The sequence below is a fragment of the Mesoplodon bidens genome, assembly GCF_964165515.1.
Source record: "Mesoplodon bidens genome assembly, chromosome: 16".
NCBI lineage: Eukaryota > Metazoa > Chordata > Mammalia > Artiodactyla > Ziphiidae > Mesoplodon > Mesoplodon bidens.
In genome coordinates this window covers 24,677,956-24,694,664 of record NC_138173.1, presented here as the reverse complement: position 1 = coordinate 24,694,664, position 16,709 = coordinate 24,677,956, and the positions used below count along the sequence as shown (strand labels likewise).

General features: G+C 40.2%; 1 protein-coding gene across 2 annotated transcripts in view; it reads left to right on the top strand.

The window, feature by feature from the left end:
- PAG1 (phosphoprotein membrane anchor with glycosphingolipid microdomains 1) overlaps positions 1-16,709 on the top strand; it is a 142,462-nt gene that overhangs the window by 42,613 nt on the left and 83,140 nt on the right. Inside the window, exon 1 of one of the 2 annotated variants that reach the window (XM_081258111.1) lies at positions 867-930. The exons of the other annotated variant lie outside the window; for it this stretch is intronic. The gene's annotated coding sequence lies outside the window, so the exon portion shown is untranslated. Of the gene's footprint in view, positions 1-866; positions 931-16,709 lie in introns of those variants that run through there. 2 annotated transcript variants of the gene reach the window in all.

Genomic DNA, 16,709 nt, shown 5'->3' with positions numbered 1-16,709 from the left:
TTTCTTTCTAAGAAATAGCTCTTTCTTTTCTCTTTTAAACACTTACCAAAAAGAAAAAAATTTGCATTGGTCTACCTCAGTGGATACTTTTTCTGAGAATATTCAATCTCGTTGTTGGGTCATTCTTTCACTCCCAATGCTTTCTACTTCCACTTAGGATACTTTAAGATGACTTCTTAGAGTCTACAGAAACAGAATATTCAATCTGAGGTTACATTCCTCAAACTTGAATCACACATCCTCTTGGAGGAAGTGATCTTTATAAGTGATATTGTTTTATCTTAACCATAGGAAACCATGCTAACAAAAATACAGCATGTTTCAAGATGAAGACGTAAAGTAATATGGCAAAATCTATTATAACAATCATCAAACAATTCTGTGCAATTTTGTTCCAGCCGTCATCTTCTTAAGGCATGCAACCGTTTTTGGTTTTGTTTTGATCTGTAAGTACCTCGCATACTGGAAGAGTCCATGTTTGTAGTGTGTGGTGCTAACCCATAGTTATCGTCAGTGTCTGTGAGAAGAGGTGGAATGAAGCAATGAGTAAAAAACAAAGCATGGGCATAATTATTAATCACTGAGGGCACATGTGATTAATGCCATCATTTTTACCCTCCTACTGATAAAAAATTTGCAATAATATATAGGTCTGTGGATATTGGAAGAGCAAGTTTTAACTTTTGTTTTGCCACATTATTTTTATCATACTAAAGGTTAATTAAATAATTCTTTTTCAGTTTCTTTATTGCTCAGAACTTTTATAAGTAAATGAAAAGATCATCATTTTACCCTCAGTTACTGCAGTCTTAATCCAGTTCAGAGTTGTGAAATTGTTTCCTCTTGTGTTTCCTTTCCAGAAAGCACAAGGTCATTCTCTGGTTTCAGCCGGTGAGTGCAACTTCAGAGCTGGGAGAGAGTGATTGCAAGGTATTCGGTTATCTGGTTTATTCTACATTGTCCATCCATGCTTGCTTTCAGTTTAACTTTCTAGAGGCATCCAGGGTATATCTGGGGACTCTGAGCTGTGGGACTGCAGACACACAGCTTTGAAGCTGAAAAATCTCAAGGGTATTAGCTACTCCAGTTTTGAATTTAGCACCATAGGACTTCTGCCATAGCCACCGAGATGCCACTGGCCGCCATGCTTCCTACAAGCTGGTGTTTCCCTATGGCCAGTGACGGGCGGTGAGTCTGGCTCTACCTTGTAATGCCTCCCCTCCCTCAAGCTCTTTCCTCATCTTCGAAATGGAGACTCTAATTGGATAGCCTGATGGGTTTCCAATTCCAAACAGTGTTCACCGTCACCGCCACCACCACCAAAAAATATATGAGGCTGCATTCTACCGTAATTGTTATTAGTGGTATTAGTAATCTCGTTTAGTGCTGATAATGAAGTTATATAAAAATTCTTTAATGACTTTAGGTCATCTTTGAACAGAGCCGAAGCCAGAAAAAAAAATCAGCCAACCTAAACAAATGACAAATTAACACAAAGACATTCTTTATTTGATGTTAGCAGTTGATTTGCTACATGGTTATCCATTTTTCTAATAAAACCTGGACAATTTGAAGTTCTGTGCCCACCCATTTAAAAGACTTGCCAAGGGCTTCCCTGGTGGCGCAGTGACTGAGAGTCCACCTGCCGATGCAAGGGACGCGGGTTCGTGCCCCAGTCTGGGAGGATCCCACATGCTGCGGAGCGGCTGGGCCCGTGAGCCATGGCCGCTGGGCCTGCACGTCTGGAGCCTGTGCTCCGCGACGGGGGAGGCCACAGCAGTGAGAGGCCCGCGTACCGCAAAAAAGAAAAAAAAAAAAGATTTGCCAACCTCAAGTACTGTGACCTGACTGACCCCTATCCCTTATACATCATTATCCAGTTTCTCTTATGGGCCGGAAAGGAAGGAGTACATCTGGCCTGAATGTCCCTAATCTCTTCACAGAAGGCATCTTGTAAAATAGGCCACTGTCTTTCAATCAAATCTTTCCTTTAACTTGAGAAGTTCTTTCTCTTGCCAGAGAAAGCCTTTCCTCTTAGGAGGGTAAGGAGCTATTTCAGGGTCATTTGGGTTCCCCTCAGAGGTCTCTCTAAATATAACCGCAGATCCTAGAAAACAGCCTGCTTTTTGTTAGTTAACTTCAACTTAAGAGCCAGTGCATTAAGGGCTTTGATTATCCACGCTCCAAAAATGCCTTCCTCTGATCTCCCATCATTTGACAAGAATCTCGATTCTTGTCGAATCTCAGGGATTAAGCATTGTTTTCTCGAGTGGACTTCCATTTCCACGAGAGCTGCTCGCCTTACACATTTTATTTGTGGGCCTGAAATATAGAGCATTTTCTAGTTAAGGGGCATTAAGATTTAACTCAAGAATCTATATATTGGCTTGGCCCAAAATTTTGTTCGGGTTTCCCATACCATCTTCCGGAAAATTATGGGAAAACCCGAACAAACTTTTGGGCCAACCCAGTAATTCAGAATAGGGCTCAGATGTTTCCGTAGTGGAATCACACAGTCTTCTCAAGTTTCTAGAAAGCATTGCATTATGTGCTGTTTTTGTATATGGCAGATTGCTTCAATCTTACTATGAAGATCTTTTTCTGCCTTTAAAAAGAAATGCCACCTGGGATTTGCAGTCTGCTCTCTGCCAAATCCCTGACCCCAGCATTCAGTTATCTTCATCTGTATACCCCAAGCAGCTCTCAAAATTAATCTGTTTTCAGTGAAACTTTCTTCCCCACCCCCACTCTCTTGTCTTCTACTCACAACTGATTCCTTCTCCCGGAATCAATATTTTAATTAAAGACATCCACTGTTGACATCGTAACTCAAGCCAGAAATCTCCATCCTGACATTGCTTCACCCTTTGCCTTCAGTTCACACTGGATTCTGGATTTAAGATAACGTAGGAAATTCCCCCAAACAGTGACTGGCGCTTGGTGAGGTCAAATATTAATTGCCAGCTGTCACAGATGTTAATTGTAAATATCTTTCCCATCTTCCTCTCCTCTGTCTCCCATGTCACTACCTTAGTTCTGGTCCTCATCAGCTCTGTGCCAGTCTGTTGCTGGAGGTAACTAGTATAGCTCTCTTCCAACAGACTGTCTCCACTCTAGGTACCCTGCTCCCCAGTTGATAATGTGATTTCCCACTCAGTGACTTCTATGGGCCCTTGTAACCTTGAGAATAGACCCAAACACTTTGCTGTGGACCTCCACGATCAGCCCTGTGCGCCCCTCCAGCGCACTGCCTACCTTCCCCTGCTTCGCCATTTATGCTTCATTAGGACTGAATTTCTTGGGATGTTCTAACACGTCGTGTTTTTTCAGGCACCCATGCCTTTGCACCTGCTGTTCTGACTTCCGGGAATGCCCTTGCTCAATTTTTCTTGATATATTCCAGTACATCCTTCAAGGTCACCTCAATTTCCATCTCCTCTGAGAAACCCTCTCTGATTCCCCCATGTGTACTGGGCTCCCACGGTTCTTCAGTTGTATCTCTGATCATGCTACATTTAACTTTCCACTTATACATCTGACCCTCCCTCCTATGGACACTAAGCTTGAGGGTAAGATTCAGATCTTATTATTTTTATATCTACAACATCTAATAGATGCCTTGCACATAGTAACACACAGTGGATGCTCTAATTTCTTTAAGTGAGTGGATCTCTGACACTGTAATAAAAAGAAAGATGGTATTTGTAAAAAGTAATCTCATGGTGTGCTTATTCCCTAAGTACAAGCATTTTTCTCAACAATAATGTTTTGCTTTTCTATTTTGCTTTTAGTATCCATGCATTAAGGAAGAGCTGCCAAAACCAATTTACAGCCCCTTTCCCTCTTCTACTGCTGTCAGTACTAAAATGGTGGCTACATATTTTTGGAACTTATAACTGTGTATCATTTCCACCTAGGAAGTAGATTTAGCCAACATCCTCATCAATTTGGGTGATGATAGTAGTTACTTGTTTGACGTTTGAATTGGGGATTCAAAATTTAAATGACCCCAACCCATTTTCAGGCTTCTCATGTGCCCGTGTCTTGGGAGGGTGATTCAGATTTCCAGAGTTCTTCTTTCCACTTATCAGAAAGACAAGCAATGAGAACAGCATCCATAACCGTCTGCTGGGACAGGAGCCCTAATCCAAAGCAACAAGGCCACAGTTAACACAATTAGCAATGAACTGCATTTTGAAGAGCTACGGAAACATAATGGGATTCGTTTTTAATTCCAGCCAATTCTGAGCAAGAAAGCAAAAGCCTTGGCTCTCTGGAGTGGCTTTGACATCAAGGGTTACCGCAGGCCTGTCAGAACTTTTAACAGCTGTCTCCACTGTGAAAACAGACTTAGGTTGTAAGGTGATTGCAGAACTGAGGAAATGATGACTTTGTCTCTCATATGAACTTTGGCTCGCAAAGATGAGGTTAATTTCCGCGTACGCTGTTCGCTTTATTTTTTAAGTCAATTTTAATAGCAGTCTGCCTGTGCCCTGAAAAAATGTCCAAGAGCAGTAAGAAAGAGTTGCTATAAATATGTGTAACGGTGTATATCTTAGCTATCTCTAAGCCAGTAGTCAACAAAATACTTTGCAATCAACCTAATGAATCCTTTATTTTTCTTTTTTGCTCTCCTGCCTTGCATTTACTGTGTGTACTTTCTGAATTATAAAAGCAATATACATATTCGCTACAGTACGCTGGAAAATACACAACTCCCAAGGAAGAAAATAAGCTTCCCTATTCCCAAGGAAGAAAAAACCTTCCCTATGAGGCCATTACCCCAAAAGAACCATTGTCAGCTTCTTGGTTGATATTAGCCTCCAAGTTAGAGTTTCCTCCAAGCAATCGTACATACTTTTCAAATTCTTATTATGAAAAATTTTTCATACACGAGAGAATGAATAATACAGTGAGTTCTCATATACTCACTACGTAAATTCACAGCTTACCAAGATTTTGCCATCATTGGTTGGTCCATCTCTTTTTTTCTCTTTCCCTTCCTCTTTTCTTTTGGAAGTATCAGCTAACTACTTTGTAAGGGAAAGGGGAATCCTGATATACTGAGGGCTGTGGAAGGCAAATATTTGCCTGCCAATTTCATACACCTTCACCCACCTTTTACTTAGGAAGCAAAAAGTATGGTTTTACATTTAGTATTACATTGTACTTGGGGGAATAAGTAGCCTTAAAGCTCAGGTCTATCACATGCTAGATGGGTATTGATTTTTCCTCTTAAGTCAATGTTTCCCTAGAGCATAGTTTTATTTATTCATAAAGCCAAGATGATGTCTGACAGGAGTTATGGCAGTGTAAATCTGTGATGCAGGCATAATACGAAGAGCTTTTGTAAGACTCAAAAATCAATGATGCTAGAGGGTTACTTCATAAGCTTGAGAAAGTGCATTTGCTGTGCTTCCAAATGTAAAGGGAGAATTTCAGCCTGTAGTTAAGTTTCATTCCTCTGTTTCCTAGGCCACCTTTCAAATGGACCTAAATGAAGTACAGTTGACCCTTGAATAACACAGGTTTGAACTGTGCAGTTTCACTTATACAAGGTTTTTTTCCAATAGTAAATTCTATGTATAGTACTAAATGATCCGTGGTTGGTTGGATCCATGGAAGCAGAACTGTGGGTACAGAGCAACTGTGGTTACCGAGGGCCCACTATAAATTATACACAGATTTTCGACTGCATGGAGGGTTGGTAGCCCTGGCCCACATTGTTCAAGGGTCAATTGTATAGCATCAGACTGGATAGAACCAAGCTTCAGCAGTGATCCCTTCTTGACACCGAATCTGTCAACTTACTCTCAAAAGCTATGCTGGCCCTGTTGATCATAACACTGTAATTTTGCCTCATGGTGAGGAATATATACATTCTAAAAGTATTCACTTTTTGTCCATATATGTGTGTGTGTTTTCTATTTTCTTTTAAAAGTTTTTAACATATGACAATTACTATTAGAATTTTTTAACTTAAAGAAAATATGTCTCAGGTAGTTTCCCCAACCATAACTGATTTTTCTGATGGTTAAAAATGCATCTAATGGCTAGAATGTCACCATCTGGAATTTTAAATATCAGTTTTCTATTAGCTATATGATCTTAGCAAGGTAGAATTTGGTTGGGGAATCAGATGATCTAGACACTAGTTTCATTGTTTACTCCTGGCTTCTGTGTGACCCAAGGTGAGTTCCTGAATTCACAAAAACTCCTGTTTTTGTTTATATCATTTTGATGTTTTCATTTAAATAAAGGTGAGTGAGGGTGTGTGAAACTGGTGGGCATTCATCTGACTTCCATAGTTTTCTGTATATCAGGACTCTTATTTTTTCCTTTTGAGAGTAACTAGTTGATATAAAAAAAAAAGAGGGAGGGAGGAAATGAAAGAGCAAAAAAGGGGGCAGATGAAGTGAGGATTATTTCTTCATGAAGAACAAAGTTTTCTCCAGTTTTTTTTAAATATTTATTTATTTGTTTGGTTGCACCAGGTCTTAGTTGCGGCAGGTGGGCTCCTTAGTTGCGGCACTCGGGCTCCTCAGCCGTGGCCCACGAACTCTTAGTTGCGGCATGCATGTGGGATCTAGTTCCCTGACCAGGAATCGAACCCGGGCCCCCTGCACTGGGAGCACAAAGTCTTAACCACTGTGCCACCAGGGAAGTCCCTCTTCCAGTTTTAAAGATCCACGATTTTCTGTGAAAAGAAACGATTTCAGATGATTAGCTCAGCTACCAGGAGTCACAATTTCCTTAGAAACTTGGGAGCCATCGAGGACACACCTTGAGTTTAGCGTCTGGGGTCTCCAGCACCTGCTACAGAGAGCAGCTGGGGGCTCCGGCCAGGCCTGTGGCTCCCTGGGGACCCCAGTCCCTCACCAGAGGTTTGGGAGGAGACACTACGATACTGCCCCTGTGGGTCGCAGCTGTTTCCCCTCTCGGAGCAGCAGCGATGAGAGCCTGGTCAGAGGAGGGCTCTAGGAACTAGAAGGGAAGGATAAGCACAGTTCCCTGAGTCAGCTGTTCACTGCTGGTCGCACTTGCCTCCCTTTTCCTCACAGCTGCAGACATTGCAGCAACCTGGTGGCATGTCAGTGTTTCAGGGGTTTCCCATTAAGCCCCAGGAACACTGTGTTCCTTTCATGAATGGATGTCTTACTTGGCAAAAATGAGAAGTTTCTGAGTGCGGCTTATTGGAGCTGTGGGCTGAGATTTCGGCTTCAGCAGAAACCTGAGTTGCCTGGCGTGCGAGGCACACCAGAGGAGCTGCCTGAAGGGGACTTGGCTGTTTGGAATCTAACCATTATATTAAGGTTATCTGTTATGTTTCCTAAACAGCTTTAGCTGCATCCTTCAAAGTCTTCTTAACATTCCTCCCATATGCTTGGCTTTATATTCTTTAAAACTACCTTTTTGTTCTATCTTTTTAAATGATTTAATTATGCACTGCTCTAGGGAGCTGATTAGGAAAGGAGAATGTTCCTTGACCTTGCATTTGGTTCCTTTAGAGGCCCCCCTTGGCTCACCAAATCAACCCTGGTCATCAGTGGAGTGACTTGTGTCACAACTAGACAGCCCTACATCCAAATAGTTACCACTTGATAATTTTGAATGGTGAACTTCTGAGATCAACCATAGTTTCTCCTAATTTTGCTGTCACTGGATTGTGTTGGGGCCCTTCCTTCTCTGGGTGTACCTCACTCATCTCTGCAGGCTTGGGGCAAGCTATTCTGATGGCTGTCTCTGATGGTTTTAACTATGAAGAATCACAAAATGGTGGGGAAAAATAAATAAATAAGACTTTTCCTATAACATCATGTAGGGGAAGAACCAACAAGTTGAGGATTCTGTGAAAATGAGTACTATTTCCTATGGGACAGCCAGAAAATGTAGAAACTCAGAAGTGGCAAACCAAGGTTTGCCATTTCATGACCATGGTCATCTGCCATTGCCCGGCAAATGCCCCAAAGCACAAAGGTGTGCTGTCCAATATTAGTGTCTAAAATTTATTTTTCCACATTTGAATACATGTAGTTTACAAAATGTGTATATACAGTTACAGGTATTGTTAGGCAATACAGGTACATTTGCAGAGGACAAGGGAAGTTTACTTTTTAGTTGAGTGCATTCTCGAGTGTCTGCTAAAGAAAGATCTTCTGTTTACTTAACTGGAGACAAGTTTGCCTCCCAGGTGTATAAGAGTGTGGTGTGGACTGCAAATAACAACTCAGAATCACAGCAAACTGGTGACCATGGGATGAGGTGTGCTTTTCTTTGTTTGTTTTTTGTTTTTGTTGTTTATGTTTTTGTTTTTGTTTTTTGTTTTTGCAGTACGCGGGCCTCTCACTGTTGTGGCCTCTTCCGTTGCGGAGCACAGGCTCTGGACGCGCAGGCACAGCGGCCATGGCTCACGGGCCCAGCTGCTCTGCGGCATGTGGGATTTTCCCAGACCGGGGCACGAACCCATGTCCCCCTGCATCAGCAGGCAGACCCTCAATCACTGCGCCACCAGGGAAGGCCGAGGCGTGCTTTTATAGTCACCTGAGGCGCTGTTAGCTGAACTGTTGTGAGCGACAGAATTGAATTACTGCTGACTGATTTCGAATTGCTTTGTTTTATTATCCCTTTATATAATCTAATAAGTATTCTTATATTTGAAAATGTGCCTCAAACACACATAGAAAAGTGGTGAAAACCCCTGAATTATGAGACTGGATCACGGCTCTCCGACTGGCCATCTAACACCCTTTTCCCATCAAAGACAGTTTTTATAGGTTGAAAGGATAGAGAATGGTTCCTTCTTGTCATTCCCACCTGAACTTAAGTGTTCCCTCCTCAAAAAGGGCCTCCTCAGGCAGCCATGGCTCAGGAATCCCTCACAGCACTCTGTTACTCCTTTCTCCTTTACCTTTTTAATTTACTTTCCCTGTCTGGTACCCTAGTGTGAATTGGTCTTCCATCAGTCTTCACCTACAGGGAGGTCAGCTGAGACTTCATCTGTTTCATTCACCTTGTATCCTCAGTGCCTAGGGCAGTGCCCAGCCTTGAAAAAGCACTCAAAGGTTCTTCTCACTCGCCTGCTTTCTTCCGTGGATCTTCCCCTCTTCCCATCTCTGAGGCCATTTCATCATCACTGCCTGGAATCAGGCCCTCCTGTCTCCTCCCCTTGCTATGGGATCCATGGCACTTTACACTGCATTTCTGTCATTAACCAGCGGTTCCTTCCTGGTGGTGGCACCCGATTGGCAGGCACGACGATAACGCATCAACTGTTACCATGATAGGCATTTGAGGCAAGTGGCTCCTCCCAAATTTTCCAGCCACAAGATAGCTATATATAAAATAGATAAACAGCAAGGACTTACTGTATAGCACAGGGAACTATATTCAGTATCTCATAATAACCTATAGCAGAAAAGAATCTGAAAAAGAATATATATATATATGTATAACTGAATCACTTTGCTACTTCGCTGTACACATGAACCTAACACAACACTGTAAATAAACTATACTCCAATTAAGTAAAAAATCCCAATGGTGGAGGGGACAGGGAGCTTCCAGGTTGAGCTGAAAAGCTCCTGGGTGCAGGATTCTCAAAGACCTCACCTAACATATCTTTTCATCTGGCTGTTAATATGTATCCTTTATCATATCCTTTAACATATCTTTTAATAAATTGGTAAATGTAAAAAAAAAAGATTCTGAAAGAGAAACAGATACAAGTTTTAAGACTTACCTATACACTGGTATTAAGACTAAGGGTCAAGTGGATAGAATGTTCTGCTTTGATGGTAGACTCAAGGAATGGCCTGTTGTGGCTTCCGTTTTTTAAGGAGCTATAAAATTCCTTTAATGTACCACTGTGAATACCTCTTTCAGAAGGAAGACTTTCTTTTTTCAGAAACACTGCACCTCTCATTTCCCAGCTTCAGCCCAGAGGCCTGAGAGTCTGATCTTGTTGTGTCTGGGAATATGGTTACTAGATTTTCTACTAATGGCTATATTTTACATGATAATGAATCAGTCTCTTCTACAAGTCTGCTTCATTTATGCAAAACAGATATAAATTGAAATGGGTATGAATCATACCATTCTTTCAGGGAGCAGAGAAGCTGCTGTAGAGCCTGAATACAATTTTATGGGCCCTCATGTCAAGTTTACCAAAGAAATGTTGGTTCTGTGGTCATCAAAGATAAGTTTATTGGACAGTTTCAGGGAAACAGAAAACAGCTTTTGAATTCCAGGCCTTTGCTACTTATTTCCTAATTTAGGAAGGTCAACTCATTTTTGACCGTCTTTTATACTTTGAAGTAATAACCTCTTGTACATTAGTGGCCTGAAAGCATTAATGACATTACTGCCCACTGATTTTCAATAATATGAAAAAGGTATTCCAAATTGGTTCTGGCTATCAACAAGGAAAAAGGCAGAAAATTAAATTAGCAGGAGGGTATAGCAAAAGCCTTTTGTAATGCTATAGAGTCTCTCAAAATCTAATCCTTGAGAGAAATTTATTTTGTTCTGGAAAGAATAGGTTTCTCTCCCAAGAGATGCTAAAAGAATGTTCATTTATAAGAGATGGATTATAGCCTATGAATGGAATAGTGGGAATTCTCAATTCTTACTTTAATTTTGCCATCAACTTGCTGTGATTTACCTAAAAAAATAAAAAATAAACCTGTAAGAAAAACATTCTGATACTGCTGTGTCCTTTGACTTATTAAATAGAGTTAACTCTACAGATTAATTTGCAGATAAAGTCCATGAAATTCTGAATTTCTATTTTTTTCAGAGTTCCATGTTTTCAAATTTCATGTCATACTACTTTGCCTTACATATGTTCTTCCTGGGTGAGCTCATCCATTCCGAGGACTTTATTTGTCGTCAAACTCAGGGCTTGGCAAACTATGACCTGCAGTCAAATACATTCTGGCACCTGTTTTTATGAATAGTCTTATTGGAACATAGTCACACTCATTCTATGCTATCTTGTGGCTGCTTTTCTGCTGCAATGGCAGAAGTGAGTAGCTGGGATAGATCGTCAGGCCTGAAAAGCCTAAAATATTTATTCTCTGGCCCATTACAGAAAATGTTTGCGTATCCGGATCTTGCTCACTACTTTCAGCCTTTCTGAAAGAGCTTTTCTTTGTGCTCCGGACGCACAGGCTCAGCGGCCATGGCTCACGGGCCCAGCCACTCCACGGCATTTGGGATCCTCCCGGACCGGGGCACGAACCCGCGTCCCCTGCATCAGCAGGCAGACTCCCAACCACTGCACCACCAGGGAAGCCCTCTGAAAGATCTTAATTCCTAAGTGTAACTGCCCACCAGATTTCCTTACCTCCATGCCCCACATCCACCTTAAAATTGACATTTACCAAACTAAATTCTTTCTGTGTTTATTTTCCACCCTCATCAATTCCTCCTTCTAGTTTCCTATCCCAGTTAATGGCACCACCATATGCCCAAGGTGCTTCCCTCCTTTATATATCTCATGCCTGATCTATCACCAAGGCCCGTCCATCAACCATCCAAAAATACATGAGCGCCTTGAAGACAGTGATCTAGGTAGGCTTTTAAGTAACCAGTACTTTATCATTTCTTGTATTCTCAAGCCCCAACTGCATCCGATCAGAAATTCCTTTTAACAGTCCCTTAGAAGTTGCCATAAAGTATATTCAATGAGAAATAACTATTAGTATGTCTTCATCAAATAAGCCATGGAGACATTGGTCCATGTCTTAACTTCAGATACTGCCTCACAAGTAAGAATTTAGGAATGCTAGGAAGTCAGAATACTATAAAATTTGTGCTTTTTTTATTAAAATACACTGAAAGAGCATGACTATTTGATTTATTGAGTTGTCGTTTTAAAACTATTCATCACCGATGTTTTAAAATTAAATCTCTGTTCTGTATGCAGGGCCTCATTGGCCAGGGCACGAGGTGCTAAATCTCCAACATTAGATTATCATTTCTGCTGGTTCAGCCAAAGAACATGTTCAGATAACAAATGGATTTCCATCTTTTTCAGTATTACTTGAATACTATCGTAAAGCTCATGATATTATTAACTCTGCATCATCTTTTATGAATTTAAAATTATGCTATAATAACTGATGAAAAACAGAGTAAAAATAAATAAACTTTGAAATACAAAAGGATTAGTGGGGATAATAAATATCCACTCAGTGTCTTAGCATTTTTGATCTTGGCATTTGTTTTATCCAGTAAACATTTTCATAGTACTTTAAGTTTCTCTCTTTGAAAAATTATGCAGGAGCAGCCTTTGTTTTCAAGGTCAACAGAGATGTTTATAGCATTTAAGCCAAAAGCAGAGGTCATAAATTAATTCAGATCCTCTGAGCAAAGACATTAGCCTTTGTGTAGCATAAGGATTTGGGCTTGTTTATACAAAATAATCCCAAGAATAATAGTTCCCCATGCTCAACAGGGATCTTAAAGATTAATATTTTTCTTTGGTTAATGACTATGGAATGCATTAATAAGCTTCTCTAAATGCTTCCTAAAATTTTAATTGTCTGTAGACTTTCAAAGCTGTATTTTGATCAGACATGTAAAGAAATGATGTAGCTCAATTACTGCCAAATTAAGGATGATTTTACATTATGATTTGGAAAAAAATGCCATCCACATAAGACTTCAAAATAGCTGAAATACTTAGAGAAAAAAAGTAAGTGGTTAAGGACGTCAAGCTAAAATATTGTCCCAGTGCCCCGTTGGCCATGTCACCCCTTGCAACGGAGATAGCTGCTGCTGCCACTGTATGTCACTGGTCCATCTGCTGGTGGTACTGGTGCCCTCAGCAGACCTCCCACCTAAGCTGGAGGCTGGCACATAAAGTCTCACTACAAAGCCTCAAATAAAAATCACTTTCAAGTGTTTAGCGAATAGGTTTTAGCAGGTTGATAGTCCCATCCAGTGATCTTTTTCTAAGAACTAGACAGTTTGGGGCGGAACAAAGACTTCTGTTAGAAGTGTAGCTCTAATGGGGATTCTGTAGCCTTAGATGAGTCCATTAACCACTCTCCATATTTAAACTGGGAATAATAATCCCTGTTTTGTAAAAGTGGTAAAGGATGGGAATGATGCTTGCAAAGCACCTGGCAGGTGGTAGATGCTTAGGAAACTGCATGCGTGGTTGTTGACGTTAAAATAATAATAATAATCAGCGCCGTATTTGAGGCATCATGCTCGTTAATTATTCAACATCTCCATTCAGTTTTCTGATGTCGTCCTTGTCACTCACAGGTGCTCCAGTTAGCTGAGTGAAAGAAGTGTAAACTCAATCTTGATAAGTAAATGGCTCTTCTCCGATACTATGTTTCTAGCATATGAGATCATGACTTTGTGTCATGGAGAATAATGTGCAAAAGTCACTGTGCAGCCATTCATAACGGCATGTTTTTTAAACAATGAAAATTTGGAAGCTACTTGCCTTTAACAATGAGGAAGTGACTAAGGATATAAAAGTGTACAATATTTTATAATTTTTAAATGACACATGCAGGCTGTTTTGGAACATGGAAATGCATATTTGACGTAATAACTGAAAATGGTACCTAACAGTATTTCTTCGCTGGTGGCAACTTGGTAAATGTTTCTATAAAATTAAAGATCAAGGAAACTTCAGAGTATAATAAATAGGGTTTTGGGGGGTTTTTTGGGGTTTTTTGCGGTACGCAGGCCTCTCACTGTTGTGGCCTCTCCCGTTGTGGAGCACAGGCTCCGGACGCGCAGGCTCAGTGGCCATGGCTCACGGGCCCGGCCGCTCCGCGGCATGTGGGATCTTCCTGGACCGGGGGCATGAACCCGTGTCCCCTGCATCGGCAGGCGGACTCTCAACCACTGCGCCACCAGGGAAGCCCCCAAAATAGGGTTTTAATGTTCATTGGTTTCTTTGCTTTCCACAAAATTGTTTAACTTGATAAAAATTGTTATGACCTATTTGTCTTAAAACTGTAATAACTTTCATTTACTCATTCTAATGTGACAGTGCATTCAGTGTTCCTAATGACAAGCTTGAAGTTGAGCTTTTGGAATATAATTCTTTTTGTAAATTAGGCCTCTTGAGCTGTTTTTATTTTCTTCCTAGGTTGCCAAAATCTTGTGTATGTATGATAAGCCAGAGAAGGTGGGAAGTTTGAACAAAAGATTTAGATTTTTAATTAATCCCACACCAATAGAGAAATGTGTAAGTCAGTGTATCACCCTATAGAAATTTCTGTGGCACTTTGGGACCTGATGTTTTAAAAAAGCTTAAGTCATTTTTAAAGAGCATCTGACAGTGATTTATATAAATTAGGGCCTCTCTGTGTCTCATTTATCTATTTCCTCTTATCGCATCTAACAGGACTCTAATAAGGCAGGGCTCGTTTTACATGAGAGCAGTGCCTCCAGGCGCTGTGGATGATACTGAACTTGAGCATGTGATACAGTTGGCATCACAGTTCTTTACCCAGAGACAGCTGACGGATCGACACAGAAATATATGCTACACAAGAAATAATACTGCATTAAGTCTATATACTTTAAAAAGTATATAGACTTTATCTCAAAAAAAGAAAAATGTGAGACAAATAAGTTACAATCCTTTAGAGAAAGAAAGAGTGGAGGAAGGAGACGGACAACTAAAATGCACGCTGACACTCTTCTCTACTTGCTGAATTCCGAAGACTGATAACTCTTGGAGGCGTGAAGGGGTGGGTTTGTGTTTCGTTTGTAATGAGCCCATGTTCTACTGTGTTCCACCCGCTTATCAACAAGAGTGTGAGGCCACGATTGTGAAATTAACTCACTGGCTGATTGACTCCATCACCTACTTTTCTCCTTTCATTGCCTCGTTGGGTTTCTCTACGTCAGGGTTGCTGGTTTCTCTGTGTCATATCTGTCTATTTGTCTTGTCTATCTGGCTTCCTGTCTGGAAGGAAGCCTGCCTTAAATGCAGATGTCTTTACTACTGATTAATTAATTTATGGGCAAAGATGAGAAAAAGCCATGTGGGTGCCATGCCTTTTCATTTCAGGGCTCAACATGGATCTTCTCTCTCATGTTTTAGGACATTTTATGACAACTGCACTTATGAAAGGGCCACCTCATATTAAAATCGTGTCTTGAGAACTGCAAGGTGGTACTGGGAACTCAGGTCCCTGTGATTTGGGGTATGTGAATCCCAAAACTGAATTTCAAAAAGGGTCTTCTTCCCCAGCAATATTCTCATCACTAGTTCCTGTGAATGTTTACATCTAATTTTGTCTCCTTAGATGAATTCTAACATTTTGGTAGAGGAATGAGGTAGACTAATTTATGTGATTAAATTCTCATTCATCTGATAGAAGATTAAATGCTTCATTGAAAAATGCCAAAGGGTATTTTTTATTTGGAGTCTCAATTCGAATGGAAACACTATCATTCTAGTTGGAGCTTCGAGGAGTAACAATGAAACACGTTCTTAATTTCTGAAGTAAATGATTAAGCTGTATTAATTTTAAGGAAGTCTTCCATAGTTTTGTTTTTACAGGAAAAATATTCGCAAATTTATTTTTGCTTTTATTGAGGTATAAAATAAAAATCCTGTGTTGAAAGTATCATGTGCATGTTGGTGGCTGGTCCTATGTCAAACAGCATAACCTGGGGAGAGACCGGGAGGGCAGGGACCATCTCCATCCCCAGCTGCAACATAGGGTTTACTGCATAGTAGGTGCTGAATAACTATTTATTGAATCTCCAAATGACTGGTTAATTCCTGGGAGTCAGCAGTCTGGACGGTAGTACCAGCCCTGCCAGTGCTCAAGACCTCTCTAAGCCTTAGTTTCCCCATTTATAAAATGGGCATGACAATGTTTGCTCTGCTGTTTTAACAGGAGACTGTGAGAGTCAAAGGAAAAATGTGTGACATCTTTGAAAACTGGAAAGGGCTTTATATAAGTAATCATTTCTAGAATTATTATCGTGTGGCTACATACTGCTTATTGATACCATACACTAGTTAGTGCTTGCATCCAGTTAGCATTCAATAAATACATACTTAAGTAAAAAAAAAAAAAAGATTGTGTTTAAACTACTAGGTATAAAATAAATAAGATACAAGGATGTAATGTACAGCACAGCAAATATAGCCAATATTTTATAATACTGTTAGAGTATAATCTATAAAAATATCGAACCACCATTGTACATCTAAAACTATTATAATATTGTCGACTGTACTCAATTAAAAATAAATAAATAAAACGACTTGGAAACTCAAAAAAAGTACTAAACCTAAAATTGAAATTAGTGGTTTAATCACATTAATTGACCTCTAAAGTTCTGTGAAACACTGTCTTTACTTTGACATAATTGTAAATCCTTTATGTATTTAATCTACTTTTGTTGTTTCATGGCGGGGGGTGGGGGACACTCAAAACCATATACTAGACAACTGAACCACTATTTCTCAGCAACATTGCACATTTACAGCCTTTTAAATACATGTGAAGCTTTTTATGTAAGAGTGAGCAAAGGATAATAGAACCTATAAGATGAAGGTTTAAGATGTGGGTAAATGAAAACTTGGCTTATGTAGATTGCCATCACTGCTTTGGAAATTAGATTCAGATATATATCACATAAAATTCACTGTTAGATATGCTGGACATTTAATGACAGGGTTTTGTTGAAATGAGATCTTGTTGGTTTTGATG